An 18,260-nucleotide genomic window follows, 5' to 3' on the forward strand; every position below is an offset into this window, starting at 1 on the left:
AGGCAGACACTCAACTGCTGAGCCACCCAGGCATCCTGAGGTTGGGAACTTATGGAAATGTCCATATGAAAATTATATGCATTTTTAATTTAATTTAATTTAATTTAATTTTTTAAATTTTTATTTATTTATGATAGTCACACACAGAGAGAGAGAGAGAGAGAGAGGCAGAGACACAGGCAGAGGGAGAAGCAGGCTCCATGCACCGGGAGCCCAATGTGGGATTCGATCCCGGGTCTCCAGGATCACGCCCTGGGCCAAAGGCAGGCGCCAAACCGCTGCACAACCCAGGGATCCCCTATATGCATTTTTTAATTAAAAATTTTTTTAAAGATTTATTTCTTTATTAGAGAAAGAGACTGAAAGACATAGAGTGCAAACTGGGGAGAGGGGAGAGAAGAGAGAGAGAAAATCTCTAGCAGATTCCCTGCTGAGCTGGAACCCAGAATGGGGCTGTATCCTATGACCCTGAGATCATGACCTGAGCTAAAATCATTAATAAATAAAAATAAAATCTTTATTTATTTATTTTTTTAAAAAGATTTTATTTATTTACTCATAGAAACAGAGATAGAGAGAGAGGCAGAGACACAGGCAGAGGGAGAAGCAGGCTCCATGCAGAGAGCCTGAGGAGTGACTCAATCCAGGGTCTCCAGGATCACGCCCCGGGTTGTAGGCGGCGCCAAACCGCTGCGCCACCGGGGCTGCCCAAAATAAAATCTTTAAAAGAAATAGTTTAAGTCATTTCTATGCCCAATGTGGAGCTTGATTAATAACTCCGAGATCAAGAGTCATATGCTCTACTGAGCCAGCCAGCCACCCTGCCTTGTCTTGTATATTAAATATATTCCTCCATAGTCCACACCCCCAATCACTTACCTTTTGTCATTTTATTCTTGCTTTAAAAGTTTTTGCTAGGGACAGCTGGGTGGCTCAGTGTTTGAGCATCTGCCTTTGGCTCAGGTCATGATCCCAGGGTCCTGGGATGGAGCGTCCCTGCAGGGAGCCAGCTTCTCTCTCTCTCTCTCTCTCTCTCCTCTCTCCCTCTCTCTCTCTCTCTCTCTCTCTCTCTCTCTCTCTCTCTCTCTCTCTCTCCCCCTCTGTGTGTCTATCATGAATAAATAAACAAAATCTTTCAAAAAAATAAAAGTTTTTGCTAACTATGAGGCGCCTGGGTGACTCAGGCAGTTAAACATCTGGCTCTTGATTTCAGTTCACGTCATTTTTTAGAGTTATGAGAACCTGTTGGGGCTCCATTCCCAGCCCGGAATCTGCTTATGGTTCTCTCCCTCTCCCTCTGCTTCCACCCTACAACCCCGTGTCTCTCTCTCTCTCTCTCTCTCTCTCTCTCCCTCAAAAAAAAAAAAAAACAAAATTTCCTGCTAACTTGATGGGACACCTGGCTGGTTCAGTCCATAGAGAATGTGAATCTTGATCTTGGGGTGATGATTTCTTTTTTTTTGGGGGGGGGGTGATGATTTCAAGCCTCATGTCACTTGTAGACATTACTTAAAAATAAAATCTTAAAAAAAAAAACATTTTGTTAATTTGATTTGGGAAGTTGGTAATGGATAAGTCATTAAAGTGTGAATCATAAGTAACACAAGAATTACATGACAAAGTTATAGAACAATATGGGAAAGACTTAAAACTCTAAATAAACACATAACATATTAAGTAAGGATATACCTATGATCATCACATTTCTTGAAGAAAAATAAGTTTAGATTGACCCTTAGTGAATCTCTGAGGTCAATATAAATTTTTTCAATTTTGAAATCTCCATCTTGCTCAAATATACTCAATCTGGTCGTTTAATTTCTGTTGTGTGTCTGAACCTTTTCACATCCACTACTCTCATCAAAATTTTCCCTGTACTGTTCCTTCATCTCACCATTCTACCTTATGCAAAATCCACTTGACTTGCCTCACTCATCTTTATTTCCACAGTGACTAGGTCAGTGGCAAATATAGGACCTCCCTGTCTATACAATCATTTCATTAGGAAAAAAACCCCCAATAATTTAAAACTACTAAAGGCGACATGAGAGGGTACAAGGAACACTGTATGTCAGAAAACCTAAAAATGTTCATAGCTCTGTCATTTAAACACTGTAACCTTGAATAAGTATATTAACTCATCTGGGCCTTAATTTAATCATCTATAAATTTTAGTGATCATGGCTTAAGGAAAAGATTAAGATGATATATGGTTTAAGGAAAGGGAAGATTGAAGTCAGAAACTTCTATTTCTCTACTCCATTAGTCATCTATTGCTATATAATAAATTACCCCCAAAACCTTGTGGCTGAGTCAAGACACACTTTCAGTTTCTGTGGCAAGAACTTGGGGGTGGCTAGGTGGGTGGTTCTTGGTGTGGGTTTAGAATTTGACTCTAGTACTTCAGCACTTGTAATAGATCTGCCATTTGTCAAACATTTGCAAATTTTGTTAATATTTCAAATCCACAGGGCTCCTGGGTGACTCAGTTGGTTAAGCATCAGACTCTTGATTTCAGCTCAGGTCATGATCTCAGTGAGGGTTGGGAGATTGAGCCCTGCCTGCCTCAGGCTTCTCACTGGGCATACAGCCTCTTTTAAGATTCTTTCTCTCTCTCTCAGGGCACTTGGATGTCTCAGTGGTTGAACATCTCCCTTTGGCTCAGGTTGTGATCTGTGGGTCCTGGGATTGAGTCCCGCATCAGGCTCCCCACAGGGAGCCTGCTTCTCCCTCTGCCTATGTCTCTGCCTTTCAATCTGTGTCTCTCATGAATAAATAAATAAAATCTTAAAAAAAAAAAAAGATTCTCTCTCTCCCTCACCCTCTGCCCCTCCCTTCTCTTCCTTTCTCTTCCAAAAAATAAAATCTACATCATTTCTGCAGGAAGTTGGTTTTCTTTCCAGTTTTTTTTTTTTTTTTTTTTTAAATTTTTATTTATTTATGATAGTCATACAGAGAGAGAGAGAGGCAGAGAGACAGGCAGTGGGAGAAGCAGGCTCCATGCACCGGGAGCCCGATGTGGGATTCGATCCCGGGTCTCCAGGATTGCGCCCTGGGCCAAAGGCAGGCACCAAACCACTGCGCCACCCAGGGATCCCTTCTTTCCAGTTTTTAAAATTTCCTTGCCTGATTTATAGAAAACTGATAGTATCGGAATTTTCTTATATGTCATGGGGGGGGGGGGGGGCTGTTGATCCGAGACTGTCATATCAACCTTGGGAACTCTTGCCAGATGTATTAATAGGAAATACCCAAGTTGGTTTTTTCCTACAGAATGGGCTGACTTGAATTTTGTTTGTGAGACAGGAATAATATTGTCTGCTCAGGAAAATTTCAAGCACAGAAGAGAGAAGAAAAAAATTCCCAGGGCTCCCAGGGTAATAGTAGATTCAGTAAGCAATTACATAGTTTTGGGCATGAAGTCAGTGGTCCAGAAAGAATGTATCTAAGAAAAAGCGTGAACTTCCAGTTTTCCCACATTCTTGCCAACACTGGGTAATGGAAAAACAGTCCCTCTAGGAATTGTCTGTTATTATCCTTTGCCTATTTCTCTTTTGGTTTTTGTCATCTCTCCTCTATTAATTTGTAAGAGAGCTTTGTACATTAGAGAAAACATCCATTTCTGTGATATGTATTTTTCCCTTTTGATTTTGTTTTTTCTGTGCTCGTTTCAGCAGCACATATACTAAAATTGATTTTGTTTTTTCTTCCCCTTAGGAGAAATGTTAATTTTATGTAGTCACATATATAAATTTCTAGTTCTATATCATGCTGCGAAAGGTAATTTGTGTATCGGAACTATGCTATTGTGAATTATAATTTGAATTGTCATCAATATATATTTGGTCTTCATCCATATTTCTAGCACAGAGCTTCTAAAACCCTTGGAATTTCCTAAGTGGCTGGAGGGATGAAGGATTAAAGCCTCTTTGTTATGTTAATGAGGTAATTTTTGGAATGCCCCAAGTCACTTAAGAAAGAGGGGTGGTTGCCAGGGGAACTGACCACGTGGTTAGAGGGTTGGAACTTCCAGTTCCAAGTTCCAGGAGGGGAGAGGAACTGGAGGTTAAATGGATCACCAGTGGCCAATAACTTAATCCATCATTGCTGAAGCACCGGAGCCATCATTCTTAAAAACTAAAGGGACAGGGTTTGAACAACTTCAGGGATGGTGAACAGCTGGAGATTTCAGGAGAGCTTTGTGCTTGGGGAGGGTGTGGAAGCTCCCATCATTTCCCCACACCTTGCTTAATGTATCTATTCTGATTGTTCCTGAGTTATATCCTTTTATAAGAAGCTGGCACTCTAGGAAGTAAAATGTTTCACTGAGTTCTATGAGGCCCTCTAGCAAATTAAAACCTGGGAGTGTTGTAGGAGCCTCTGATTTATAACCAGTTGGTCAAAAACATAGGTGATAGCCTGAACTTGTGATTGCCATCCTATTGCAGGGAGTTGCTGGAAACTTCAGTTTGTAGCTGGTCAGTCAAGACACCGGTAATGAACCTGCCATTGGTGTCTGAAGGCAGGGATTGGGGTATGGGAGGTGTGTGACAATCTTCGTGAGACTGAGACCTTATTATGTGGAATCTGATGCTATCTCCCAGTAAATAGTGTCAGAAATGACACCAGCTGGTGTCCTAAGCATTGCTTTGTGGTGTATGTGGGTGTCACCTTCCTTTCCTATTGGAATTGGGCCCAGAACCTCATTTAGGTACCCACAAAATGGTGGCCAGTCCACGTCACAAAACTAGCTGAAACCTAAGTCAGCTCCTACTTATAAGAAAGACATGCTCCGTTGTGGGTTTTTTTTTTTTTAAGATTTTTATTTATTTATTCATGAGAAACACACAGAGAGAAAGAGGCACAGACAGAGGCACAGGGAGAGGGAGAAGCAGGCTCCATGCAGGGAGCCTGACGTGGGACTCGATCCCAGGTCCCCAGGATCACACCCTGGGCCGAAGGGAGTGCTAAACCTCTGAGCCACCCGACATGCTCCATTGTTAAAGAAACATAAGAGACTAATCACTCTCCTCCCCGCTCAGCTTTAGCTCACCTTGCCCTAGAAAATAGCTTTATAAGGAAATCCCTGACATCCTAGTTAATCATGCCACGTTTTCAAGTTGTGGCTTCTAAATGACTTATAAAACTCACTCTTGGCCAAACATCCCTGAGAAGAGTGCTTCATTGCTTATGAGGGACCATACTCCCCTAGTACTGGATGATTTTCCCTTGAGTGAAGGACATCAAACTTGTTTGTTTTACTTTCATCTTTAACGATGCTTATTAAGGGACACCTGGGTGGCTCAGTGGCTGAGTGTCTGCCTTTAGCTCAAGTCCCACATCAGGCTCCCTACAGGGAGCCTGCTTTTCCCTTTGTCTGTGTCTCTGCCTCTCTGTGTGTTTCTCATGAATAAATAAAATCTTAAAAACAAAAACAAAACAATGTATATTAAGACTCTTACCTCTTCAAGAGTATAAATATATTCACTCAGGGCCCCTGGATGTCTCAGTGGTTGAGCATCTTCCTTTGGCTCAGGTAGTGATCCCAGGGTCCTGGGATCAAGTCCCACATAAGCCTCTGCTCAGCGGGGAGCCTGCTTCTCCCTCTCCCTATGTCTGTGTGTCTCATAAATAAATAAAATCTTAAAATATATATCTATAGATATATATTCACTCATCTCCACCTCCTCCCACCCAAGATGGGGGGAGAGAGTTGACAAGAAAAACCAAGTAGTCTCACCATGCTCTATAGCTATAGGGGCCCACTTGGGATTGTGATCTTAAATTCATAGTCTTTAATCTACCTTTTGTGTGGCCTTCTCCAGTTACACTGAGCTGCTAAGGTGTAGGCACGGAGAGTGCAGATGGGGTTTTAGCAGATGACAGCAATAAAGTGAGGAGCAAAATAGTTTCAGGTGAGTCGGAGTTCTAGCTGGATAAGAAAGAAAATAGAGAGGGCTGGTGGGTTGGGAAAAGTCAGAAAGGTCAACCAGCTAGAAATCTTGATAAGATCATTAAATAGGTCTCGTGGGTGTATTTAAACAATCAAGCTTGAAGAATGGTATGCTATAATCAGAAACAGGATGGATTAACTATTTTGAAAGCAAAGTACCTACAATTGATAACATAGCTGAGGGTGTGACCCAGGAAGTCTGTGGTGAGTTCCAGTAAAACATAGAAAGGAGGAGGAGGTCAAGTAACTAAGAGGTAAGCCCCATGACTGTCTTGCTGTTTTCTTGGTGTTCTTAATAAGTTTCAGAATTTTCCTTGGTGTTCTCACATGTTTCTTTTCATAGATGAACTTTGGAATAATTTTATGGGATTCTGAAAGGTCTGTTAGGATTTTCAAAATGTCTGGGGCGCCTGGGTGGCTCAGTGGTTGGGCATCTGCCTTTGGCTCAGGGCGATTCCCAGGTCCTGGGATCGAGTCCCACATCAGGCTTGTCTCAGGGAGCCTGCTTCTCCCTCTGCCTGTGTCTGTGCCTATCTGTGTCTCTTAATAAAATCTTAAAAAATTTTTTTTCGAAATGTCACCGTTGAGGCTGTAAATGGCAGATGAAAAAAGGCAACTTTTCCTCTATTCTCCAAAAATGTGGTCCTGTGTCCATTTCTTCCCAGCCAAGTTTCTTAAAATTATTTTATTTACCTATCTTTTGCTCCTCAACTCCTTCAGAAAACCTATGCTAAGGACAGGTAAACTCTCTTCAATTTTTATCTTCACGTATTTGCAGAGATTTAGTAAAACCAATTTGGGAGATAGCAGTGACTAAAACAGAACTCACCTTGGCTTTCATGTGCTCAAATACTAGTTTACTCCTTTGATAAAAAACACACTTCTCATAAGATCTCATCCATGTCCATGGCTTCAACTATAATCAGAGGTGATGGTCATAAGATACTAACAATGGATATCACCCAAGCGCCAACTAAATCGGAACAGGGCACCAGCCAATCAGACAGCTAGCCTGGTTGCACTGTTATGTTGGCTGAATATCAGCCCAACCTACAATATTAAATACTATATGATATTATGATGTCTGATAGTTAAGAGAACAACTGGAACGTCCAGACTGCTCAAGTTCTAGCTCTTAGTTCCTGCTGTGTGACCAAGGGCAAGTTACTTTACCTGTTCCACTTTCTTCCTCTAAATGGGGATAGTGGAATCACTATCATGGGGTTGCTAGGAGAATCAAATGAGATATACATGGAAAGCATTTAGAACAGCCTGGGATATAATAAGCACTCAAAAAATGAAAGCTATTATTATTTGGTATTTTACAACTATGTCTCTAATCCTGACTCCCTGCTCCCACCCCAGCTTCAAAGTTATAGATGAAGTGGCTTTCTTCTGCTCCCAACTATACCATGGATGCTTGGGAAACCTACAAGTCTCAGTATAATTAGTAGAGGCAGCTTTGTAAACAAATCGGGGAAATGAATTTTATATGCCCTTGATTATAGGTACTAGGTTGAATGGGGAAAAATAATACAAACAGTAAATATAATAAGGTACTTTTCATATACTGGGTACTGTTAAAAGTTGGTCATGTATATGGACCGATTTAATGTTAGCAGCTGTCCCATCAAATAAGTCCTATTACTATTCCCACTTTGTAAATAAGAAAGCGAGCACAGAAAGTTCACATGATTTGACCAAGGTCACATACCTATTAAGTTTTAAACGTCTCTGCTTCCAGAGTTTAAGTTCCTTGTCATGCCACTATACTGCCTCACCAAAGAGGAAGCAGTTATTTGTGACAAAAAGAGCATTTCTTATAACTTTCTCTACATATCAGATCTATTTCCCACTGGGTACCAAAGAAAGATTAACAGTAACTCGAAGTAAGATTATGGGACAGATGAGCCATCCTAGGACAGGATACAATTCTGAGCTTAAGCTGTTATTGCCATATAAGTCATTGCTGTATTTAAAGTATATATTTACAAAATCTCATCTTTGAGTGAGCCAAGGTGAAAATATTTCATTAAGAATAATATTATAACTTTTTTTAAAAAAAGATTTTATTTATTTATTTGAGAGAGAGAGAGAGAGAAAGAGAGCAACAGTGGCAGGGAGGGGGAGAGGGAGCGAAGCAGGGAGCCAGATGTGGGGCTCGGTCCCAGGACCCCGAGATCATGACCGGAGCTGAAGGCAGATGCTCAACTAACTGAGCCACCCATGTGCCCCTGTAACTTTCTTAGGAAAAAAAACAAGTGTGAGAGCTTGTACTCTAAGTAGATGATCACCACAGGTTCCTCTAATTTTGTCATTCTATTCTTGACGGATTTTGTGTTTTTAAGACTCTGGTTCAACTTTACCAATCTTTATGAAGGCCCTTGCAAATTTCTGTAGCTCACTGGTTTCAACATTCTTTATCCCTCTTGGCTTAATTTTGGGTTTGGATCTCATCTCCGATAAAGGGTACATGAAGGCCTCATGGGATTTAAATCAGAAGGAAAAAGAAACCAAATTTCACGGACCATGACAGCTTTAAAACCCTAGGGGAAGATTTTTATTTGATTAACACTCAAAGGTGGTTATTTGTGCTGTGCAGATTTCATGGTCCAAAGATTAGAACAGCTTGCTATGCATCAACCTAGCCAGGCTTTGTACCTATCTCTCCAATGGTGTGTGACTTCAGACAAGTTCTGTCCTGAGCTGGCCTTTCTACAGCTAACCTGTCCAGATCCTGATAATCACACCTTCCCCTTTCCTCTCAGCCACATGTGGGATAGCTCCTGAGCTGTTAGCATCCCCAGGACACGTTACTGTCTCTTTTTGGCTCCCTTAAGCCCTATTCTCACCTTGTAAATAGTGAAAGTATGGCATCTGTTGCTTCCAGGATTCTGACCATTTTTATGAAATCAATGGGAAATATATTCTTGATTTTCCCAGGTTTGTGGGCATTGGCAATATTCGGTAATTGTTTTTTGTGAACCACCACATGGATGCATGTATTAGTTTGTTGTTTTGGCTTAGAAAATCAGGAATAAAGGAGACACCAGCCCTCAACTTGGACACCTGTATGGAATGGGACCTAAGTATGCCTCTTGTATACCCAACTGTGCAGTGCTAGCAACCAGATCCTGTCTTTGGGTCACATGCTAGACTCGGAAAAAGGTGGGCAATTCCTCAAGCATCTACTTTTTTTCATTTTTATTGGAGTTGGATGCTGGTTTGTGAGCTAGAAATTTCAGTGAGGGTATATCTGAATAGAGGGAGGTTGTTGGAGAGAGAATCTAAAGGAATTATTAACTGTCACTATAGTAGCTTTAAGAGGAGGGGGCAGTCTTCAAAGCTTGGATTGGAGGTAGGGGAGACATACCAAGAAGCAAACCAGTCAACTTCTCTAGCTTGGATTTTCTATTAGTACTTGATGCTTTTACTTTATGCTACAACTTGTCAAGTATCTTACACTAGGGGCACCTGGGTGGCTCAGCGGTTGAGCATCTGCCTTCGATTCAGGGCATGATCCTGGGTCTGGGGATCTAGTCCCACATTGGGCTCCCTGCGAGGAGCCTGCTTCTCCCTCTGCCTGTGTCTCTGCCTCTCTCTCAGTGTCTCTCATGAATAAATAAATAAATTCTTTAAAAAAACCAAACATATCTTAGACAAGCTGGTGGATGGTGTGTAGATCTTCCTGGGCTTTTGACAAATGCACAGAGGTTTGACCAAGTTCATAGGATAAAGCCATTGGATAGTTCCTAGGGTAAAGCCAGAGCCAAAGGATAGCTGCTGAAAAATGGTATAGTCTTAGAGGAGTAAATTATTCTATGGGATTTCTGTGAAGGTAAGGTTGGTGAGCCAATCATATTCTTTGAGAGATAAATGGCAGAGACACTCTCCCAGGGTCTGACTAGTCATTAAGAAGAAGACTTGCACAGTATTTTTTAGAATAATGATCTAAAAGGAGAGCCATATGGGAGATTATATTGCCAAGTAAGCAACAGAGGTAGAATAATCTAGTCTTAAAATAATAAGGAAAACTGCCTCCTTATATCTTCTTCAAAATTCAAACCCCTAATGAGGGACATGTTTGTACAGTTTTCTTTTTTTTTTTTTTTTTTAAGATTTTATTTATTCATGAGAGAGGCAGAGAGAGGCAGAGACATAGGCAGAGGGAGAAGCAGGCTCCCTGCTGGGAGCCCGATACAGGACCCGATCCCAGAACCCCAGGATCATGACCTGAACCGAAGGCAGATGCTCAATCACTGTGCCACCCAGGTGCCTGTTCGTACAGTTTTCCCAGCTGTATCCCAAATTACATTTCCATGGAGAGTCACATGCTTCCTACGAACATCCTTATACCACAAGGTAATAAACTTCTCAGCCTTCAGTAAAGAGTTATATATCACTTCAAGGCATTTTTTTCCCGCAGGGAAACAAGTTATCCCCTATATGATAAATAAAGAATAATAAGACCATGCTGAAATATAGGTCAACTTCCTTTGCACCAGCCTTAGAGTTCATGCACAAAAATTTTTTTTTCATGCACAAAATTAAAAAGGTATTGCAAATCATAGAAACCGAGTCTTCTAAGGAAATAATAAAACCATGTAAGAATGGAAAGATATTCCATTCTTCTCTGTTTTTTGTTTTTTAACAGGAAGAAAACAAATTTAATTTTATATGTATAGGAGCCCTGTAAAAATATAAGACTCAAAGAAGTGACCAAAGAAGGAAGCTTTTAGAAAGAAACACAAATTTATAAAAAATTGGCAAGACAAAGGGGTTTGGGTTTGGAGTAGTAAATTGTTGCATAAGTAAAAGTTTTATTTATATAGCCTTCTTGGCCCTGTATTCCCTCTCTCTGGTGAGCAGGATGCCTTCTACTCTCCCAGTACAAGGGAGGTAACTTTCACATGGGAGATTTATGTACTGCTTCCAGGAGGACAAAGGAGGGTCAGAGCGTCCTCCTTGCATCAGCTTTTTCTCAAGTACCTTTGATTCACAATAATCAGTATGAGGCATACTTGGAGGTGGTATATTCTGTTCTCCTTCAACCCGAAAACGTTAAACTTGAGAATGACAAGCGTCTACCACCTATGTTTGATAAAACAAGAGACTCTGTCAGGGATTAAAGGAAATACCCAGGGCAGTATATGACTGGGGTGGGGGGTGAGAGCATCCTCAGGTTCACCAACTAGATTCACTCATGGACTTGGGAAAGAGGCATGTATAAGGTACGATCATGAGTGATGGATCAAGGAGATCACTAGGAACTATCTTAAGACCTGCTATGTTGTGGCGTGCTTTACATTCTTTTATGAGGTGATCAGTCAAGTGCAGCCATAAGAGGAGACTGAGATACTCAGGAAAAATTTATTATATTCACAGGTTCTAGAGACAGGAGGCACAGCATGCCATACAGGGCCACATGAAAGAACATCAGAGTGGTCAGTGAGCAGAAGCCTGGAGGGAGCAGAACGTTTAGGGGAGAGCATTGGAGTTTTCAGGGGGAAAGGCAAGGCAGAGTAGGGTAAATAGGACTATCTAGCTTGATTAATTTTGTTGGGCTCTAACCTATAGTGGTGGTCTCTACTTGCCTGGTGCCTGGTCCTGGGATGAAAAAGGGAGAAGGGGATCCCTGGGTGGCGCAGCGGTTTGGCGCCTGCCTTTGGCCCCGGGGCGCGATCCTGGAGACCCGGGATCGAATCCCACGTCGGGCTCCCGGTGCATGGAGCCTGCTTCTCCCTCTGCCTCTCTCTCTCTCTCTCTCTCTCTCTCTCTCTCTCTCTCTCTCTGTGTGTGTGTGTGTGTGTGTGTGTGTGAGACTATCATAAAAAAAAAAAAAAAGAAAAAGGGAGAAGAATTTTGCTTCCTGGGGATATCGGCCAAATAAGGAGGTATGGCTATGGATTTGTTAGTTTGCACATCAAGGACATGCTGAGTCCTTGCTATCTCTACGACTGAAGGTGGTTGTGTTGTTTTTTTAATTTAATTTAATTTTTAAAAAATTTTTTAAATTTTATATATTTTTTAAAGATTTTATTTATTCATTCATGAGAGACACAGAGAGACAGAGAGAGAGAGAGGCAGAGACACAGGCAGAGGGAGAAGCAGGCTCCATGCAGGGAGCCCGATGCCGGACTCGATCCCCGGTTTCCAGGACCACACCCTGGGCCAAAGGCAGCGCTAAACGGCTGAGCCACCTGGGCTTCCCTAATTTTAATTTTTTTAAGTAATCTCTATGCCCAACATGTGACTCAGACTCTATCAACTGAGCCAGCCAGATGACCGTTTCTAAGGTGTCAAAATATCATAATATACAGAAAAAGCTTTAAAATATGTACAGCACAGGGGATTCTACTATGTATCAGTTGCATATATGTAACATTAAATTTATACATAAGTAACTTTGGCCAATTGGCACATTATATTTTGTTGGTATTTACTTAAACATTTGTTTATGTTGCTTTTCAGCAGTTTGGCAGTGGGTAGCTGAGTATTTTAGAGGTGTTTGCTTTTAGATCTTAAATGGTTTTTAGACCTTTGAAAAGTTTATAAGGCCTAGGGTAGCTCAGACTCCAGGTCATAACCTAGTTTACCAAATCACCTGATGTCTTTTTTTTTTTTTTTTTTTAAGATTTTATTTATTTATTCAAGAAACAGAGAGGCAGAGACACAGGCAGAGGGAGAAGCAGGCTCCATGCTGGAAGCTGGACGTGGGACTCGATCCCGGGTCTCCAAGATCATGCCCTGGGCCGAAGGCAGCACTAAACTGCTGAGCCACTCGGGGTTGCCCTACCTGATGTCTTTTAATCTACCTTCACATTTTTCAGGAGTGATGGCTTGTGGTGGTGATCTCAAGTTTTGATGGGTATCATATCAGCCCTCCACTCAGTAAGACCAGGCAAATTCACCCTTGACTAATGTACTGTGCAAACCTTGGCCTGCTATAATACCAAGCATCAACTGATCTGAAACACTACAGAAAAGATAAAGCCATCCTGCCCCCCATCAAAACAGAAGATATTATTTGTGCCTCCCAGGCAAGAGAAGTAGCCTGATTGCAGGCAATCTCAGAAGAATTAAGAATCTGCTGATTAGTTTGACCTGTAGCTCTGCTTAAGATGCAATCAATTGGGCCCCTGGGTGGCTCGGTTGAGTGTCCAACTCGTGATTTCAGCTCAGGTCGTGATCTTAGGGTCATGAGATTGAGCCCCATGTCAGGCTCTGTGCTAAGTGTGGAGCTTGCTTGGGATTCTCTCTCTGTCTCTGCCCCTGTCCCCCTCCCCCTACAATGTGCACACAAGTGCACACTCTCTCATAAAAAAATCAGTCAGAACACCACGAATCAGGGTGTACCATGTTTCAGGTTATTTTCTAAAAACAATAATGGACAAAAGAATACAAATCCTATAATTCCCTCTCATACTGTCAAACTTTATGAAAGAACAATTTCCTACTATTGCTCCCAATCCCCAATTCTTCCCTGCTTATTGTTTCTTCACCCTGATGTATCCACCTTTTCACTGAAGCCCTGTTGTTCACCTTTACATCATTAAATCCAATCAGTGCTTATTTTTTTTTTTTTAAGATTTTATCTACCTAATCATGAGAGACACACAGAGAGGCAGAGACATAGGCAGAGGGAGAAGCAGGCTCCCCACAAGGAGCCGGATGCCAGACTCAATCCCCACCCTGGGATTACGCCCTGAGCTGAAGGTAGTTGCTCAACCGCTGAGCCACCCAGGTGACCCAGTACTTATTATCTTATCTGCTTCTAACCACTCCTTTGTGAAAATTCCCTACTCCTTTGCCTCCATGGATGCTGCTCCCTTGGTTTCCCCCCTTTTTTCCCCTGGATGTCTCTTTTGAGACCCATTCTTAGATTCTTCTTTCCCTTTCTACACCTTACCTGTCTGTGATCCCCAGTTATCCCTCTCATTTCTTTGCATTTAATATCTTTTCTTCTTGGGGACCTCCTATACATGCATTAATTCATTTAAGAAGGCACGAGCCTGGAGTGCCTGGGTGATTCAGTCAGTTAAGCATCTGCCTTTGGCTCAGGTCATGATCCCAGGGTCCTTGGATCAAGCCTTGCACTTGCTCCCTGCTCAGCGGGAAGCTTGCTTCTCCTTCTCCCTTTGCATGCTCCTCTCTCTGCTTGTGCTCTCTCTCTCTGTCAAGTAAATAAATAAAATCTTTTAAAAAAGAATATACATATAAATATATAAATATATATATATATGGGGACACCTGGGTTGCTCAGTGGTTGCCTTCAGTTCAGGGCGTGATCCTGGGGTCCTAGGATGGAGTCCCACATCGGGCTCCCTGCATGGAGCCTGCTTCTCCCTCTGCCTATGTTTCTGCCTCTCTCTCTGTGTTTCTCATGAATAAATAAATAATCTTAAAAAATATATATATGTGAGAGCATAAGGCTGATGACTACCAAATCTATTTTTCCAACCGACATCTATTATTTACAACCATTTTCCTGCTGTTATGCCTCAACGTAAACCTGTAGTCCTCAAGAAACAACAGATGTTGGCAAGGATGCAGAGACAAGGGAACCCTCTTACACTGTTGGTGGGAATGCAAATTGCAGCCACTCTGGAAAACAGTATGGATGTTCCTCCAAAAGTTAAAAGTAGAGCTACCAACAACTCAGCAATTGCACTACTAGGTATTTACTCCAAAGATACAAATGTAGGGATCTGATGGGACACCTGCACCCCAATATTTATAGCAGCGATGCCCACAATAACCAAACTATGGAAAGAGCCCAGATGTCTATCAACAGATAAATGAATAAAGATGTGTTGTATATACACAGTGGAATATTACTCAGCCACCAAAAAGAATGAAATCTTGCCACTTGCAACGATATGTATGGAACTAGAGAGTTTTATGCTAAATGAAATAATTCAAAGAAAGACGATTATCATATGATTTCACTCATGTGGAATTTAAGAAACAAAACATGAACATAGGGGAAGGGAAGGAAAAGAAAATAAGATGAAAATAGAGAGGGAGAGGGCCCCTGGGTGACTCATCGTTGAACATCTGCCTTTGGCTCAGGGCATGAGCCTGGAGTCCTAGGATCGAGTCCCATATTGGGCTCCCTGCAGGGAGCCTGCTTCTCCCTCTGCCTGTGTCTCTCATGTGTCTCTCCCTGTGTCTCTCAGGAATAAGTAAATAAAATCATAAAGAAAAGAATAGGGAGGTAAACCATAAGAGATGCTGAACTCTAGGAAACAAAAAATGAGGGTTGCTGGATGGGAGGTGGGGGGGGATGTGGTAACTGAGAGATGGGCATGAGAGGGCATGTGATGTAATGAGCACTGGGTGTTACACACGCAACTGATGAATCACCCCTCAACCACACCTCTTCCACAACTAATTAGCTAAGGCAGAGGCCACTCCTTAATATTCACCAGTGCCCTCCCTCATCCATGACTCTAGTCCTGCCTTAAAGTCTTCATCCATTTTATCCAGGCCTAACTGCTGTAGTATTTTAAGAAACCTTCCAGTCTCCAGTGGATCCTGTCTAATTCATCCTCCAGCCCACTGCCAGAATGTTCCTAAATGGCAAGATGTATCAAGTTAGGCACCCCCCCTTGGAAAAAAAAGCCTTCTGGATATTCTCCATAGCCTTTAGTTTTAAAATTAAACTCCTCAACTTAAGACAAGGGTTTTCATGATCAGGCTTCTGCTGATAGAGGAACTCAGCTTTATCTCCAATCACCTTGTTCTCCCACTGCTGAGTCACACCAATTTATACCTTCTGCACTCCTTAAACCTCTTCATCTTTAAACGTGCTATTCTTCCTGCCAAGTGTATCCTTATCACTTTTCACTCCTAACTTCTTTTTTTTTTCTTAATGATTTTATTTATTTATTCATGAGAGACACACAGAGAGAGGCATAGGCAGAGGGAGAAGCAGGCTCCCCATGGGAAGTCCGATGTGGGACTTGATCCCAGGACCTCAGAATCATGACCTGAGCCAAAGGCAGATACTCAACCACTGAGCCACCCAGGTGCCCCTCACTCCTAACTTCTTTTAATGTAAGCCAGAAGACTGGGAGGAGGCATAAGTGGAGCTCTGGAAGGATAGTAATGTTCTACTTCTGGATCTTGGTGTTTGTTATACATTCATGAAAATTTTCAGAGTGTCATTTGTGATTCATGCACTTTTCTCTATGTGCATAATATTTACATTTTTAAAAATATTTAAAACTTAAAAATATTAAGATCCTGGCTATTCTGTTCTGGGAAGCCTTCTTTGGAACTTTAAACTAATTAAAACAACTTCCTCCACATGTCAGCGTGTTTGAGTCAAATTGTATGTAATTGTGGATTGGTAGCCTCTCTTTTCTAGGACTTTTTTTTATTTTTTTTAAGATTTTATTTATTTATTCATGAGAGACAGAGAGAGAGAGAGGCAGAGACACAGGCAGAGGGAGAAGCAGACTCCACGCAGGGAGCCCAATGCAGGACTCCATCCCGGGACTCCAGGATCATGCCCTGGGCGGAAGGCAGGTGCTAAACCACTGAGCCACCCAGGGATTCCCTCTAGGAGCTTTTTAAGGGTAAAGACTATTTCTCATTAACCTTGTAGCATGATCACCCACCACAGTGTTTGACAAAATAGTAGGTGCTCAAAAGATAGATGATACAGAAACAGATGACTCTTCTCCTTCTGCTTTGAAGGAGACATGGCCACCCTGACCAGTCATAGTCAATAGAAAATGGAGCTCGATTCCAGAGTTTTGAGACAGAGCTCTGTTCCTACCAAAATCAGTGATTTTTACTAGACTACTGAAGAGTTAAGCTAAGATTGAGTAGAGGAGAATCAAGATGGAAATATCGAGAATGAATAGACACAGATTCAAAGCCTAGAACAACAGAGATTAGAACTGAGATGATTCAATGACACTGAATTTAGAGCACAGACAGGACAGAAATAAGCCAAGGGGGTCCTGGTAATGGTGAGAAACACAAGCTGGCGTTGGGCTTTGAGTGTAGAATTAAAGTGTTACTCCTGCATGAGTCATGCTGGCTTATGGGATCATTGGATAAAGAGACAGGTTAGGCAAGGATGGGGCCACTGGGTGAGACCCTGGGGCCCAGGTATGATGTATTTCTCTCAAATACAACTATTTTTGAAGAGCAACACTCCAGTCACTGTAGAAACCTGTGATTTGCTTTTCATTCACTCTTCCTTTGCAACATTCACATCTAATCACTTGTCTCTTCAAAGTCTACAGACTGGTTCATGCCTCTCATTTCTAATTCCTATGGACAGCACCTTGGTAGGAACATGTTTTAAACAGCCCAGGAGATAGTTGAGGCAATTAAATTGTCCCTCTTTGGGGAATTTGAAAAAATTGCCAAGTAGCCATAATGTTTATGAATAAAACAACAACAACAACAACAATAAAAACAGAAGATGGAAGCATCCAAGAGGGATTGTATGCAAGTTCAAGTATTATGGAACAGAAACTTGGAGTAGAGGAAGTAAGACAATTAGAGAGGTGAACAGGGTTGCCTGGCTGGCTCAGTCCATGGAATGTGCAGCTCTTGATCTTGAGGTTGTGAGTTCAAGCCCCACCTTGGGTGTAGAGATCACTTAAGATAAAATCTTAAAAAATATATATATATAAATAAGGGAGATGAACAGAGCGAACACTTAGGGGGGAAAAGGAGACTCTAAGAGAGACAGAGGCCATGTGTTCCCTGAAAAAGAGAGAAAGTAGTCAGTCACTCGAACCCTATCAGTTGCTAGTGAAACCATCTCACTTTTCCAGTTAGCCTACCTGTGACTGAAATAAGTCTCCTTTTTATGTGTAAATTGAGCCGGTCTCTGCAACTAAGTGGGTTACATTAATACAAGTAAGCTTCAGAATCACAGGTACCTAAATTTGAATCTACTTTGGGGGCACCTTGGTGACTCAGTTGGTTAAGCATCTGCTTTCAGCTCAGGCCTTGATCCCAAGTACTGCATCGGGCTCCCTGCTCCATGGGGAGCCTCCTTCTCCCTCTGCCTCTGTGTCTCTTATGAATAAAAAAATCAACCAATCAACCAATCAATCAATCAATCACTTTGGTAGCTGACCGTGGGACTATAATGTAGTGACCGAGGTAATGTGTAAAGCAATTAGAGCCACTACAGGTTATAAGGTCTGCACTCAAAGATGGTAACTGTGGGGGCGCCTGAGTAGCTCAGTCAGTTAAGCATATGACTTCAGCTCAGATCATGATCTTAGGGTCCTGGTCCCAGGGTCCTGGGGTAAGCCCCCACACTCAGCAGTGA

The 18,260-nt window shown here is 41.9% G+C and overlaps 1 protein-coding gene across 2 annotated transcripts in view; it reads left to right on the forward strand.

The window, feature by feature from the left end:
- The first annotated feature begins 4,038 nt into the window (after positions 1 to 4,038).
- Positions 4,039 to 18,260, forward strand: part of RIMKLB (ribosomal modification protein rimK like family member B) — a 171,083-nt gene continuing 156,861 nt past the window's right edge. The window contains exons 1-2 of one of the 2 annotated variants that reach the window (XM_038576723.1): positions 4,039 to 4,494; positions 5,826 to 5,915. The gene's annotated coding sequence lies outside the window, so the exon portion shown is untranslated. Of the gene's footprint in view, positions 4,495 to 5,825; positions 5,916 to 6,061; positions 6,208 to 18,260 lie in introns of those variants that run through there. The other variant, XM_038576722.1, reaches the window with a different exon arrangement.

Source organism: Canis lupus, chromosome 27, assembly GCF_011100685.1.
Source record: "Canis lupus familiaris isolate Mischka breed German Shepherd chromosome 27, alternate assembly UU_Cfam_GSD_1.0, whole genome shotgun sequence".
Taxonomy (NCBI): domain Eukaryota; kingdom Metazoa; phylum Chordata; class Mammalia; order Carnivora; family Canidae; genus Canis; species Canis lupus.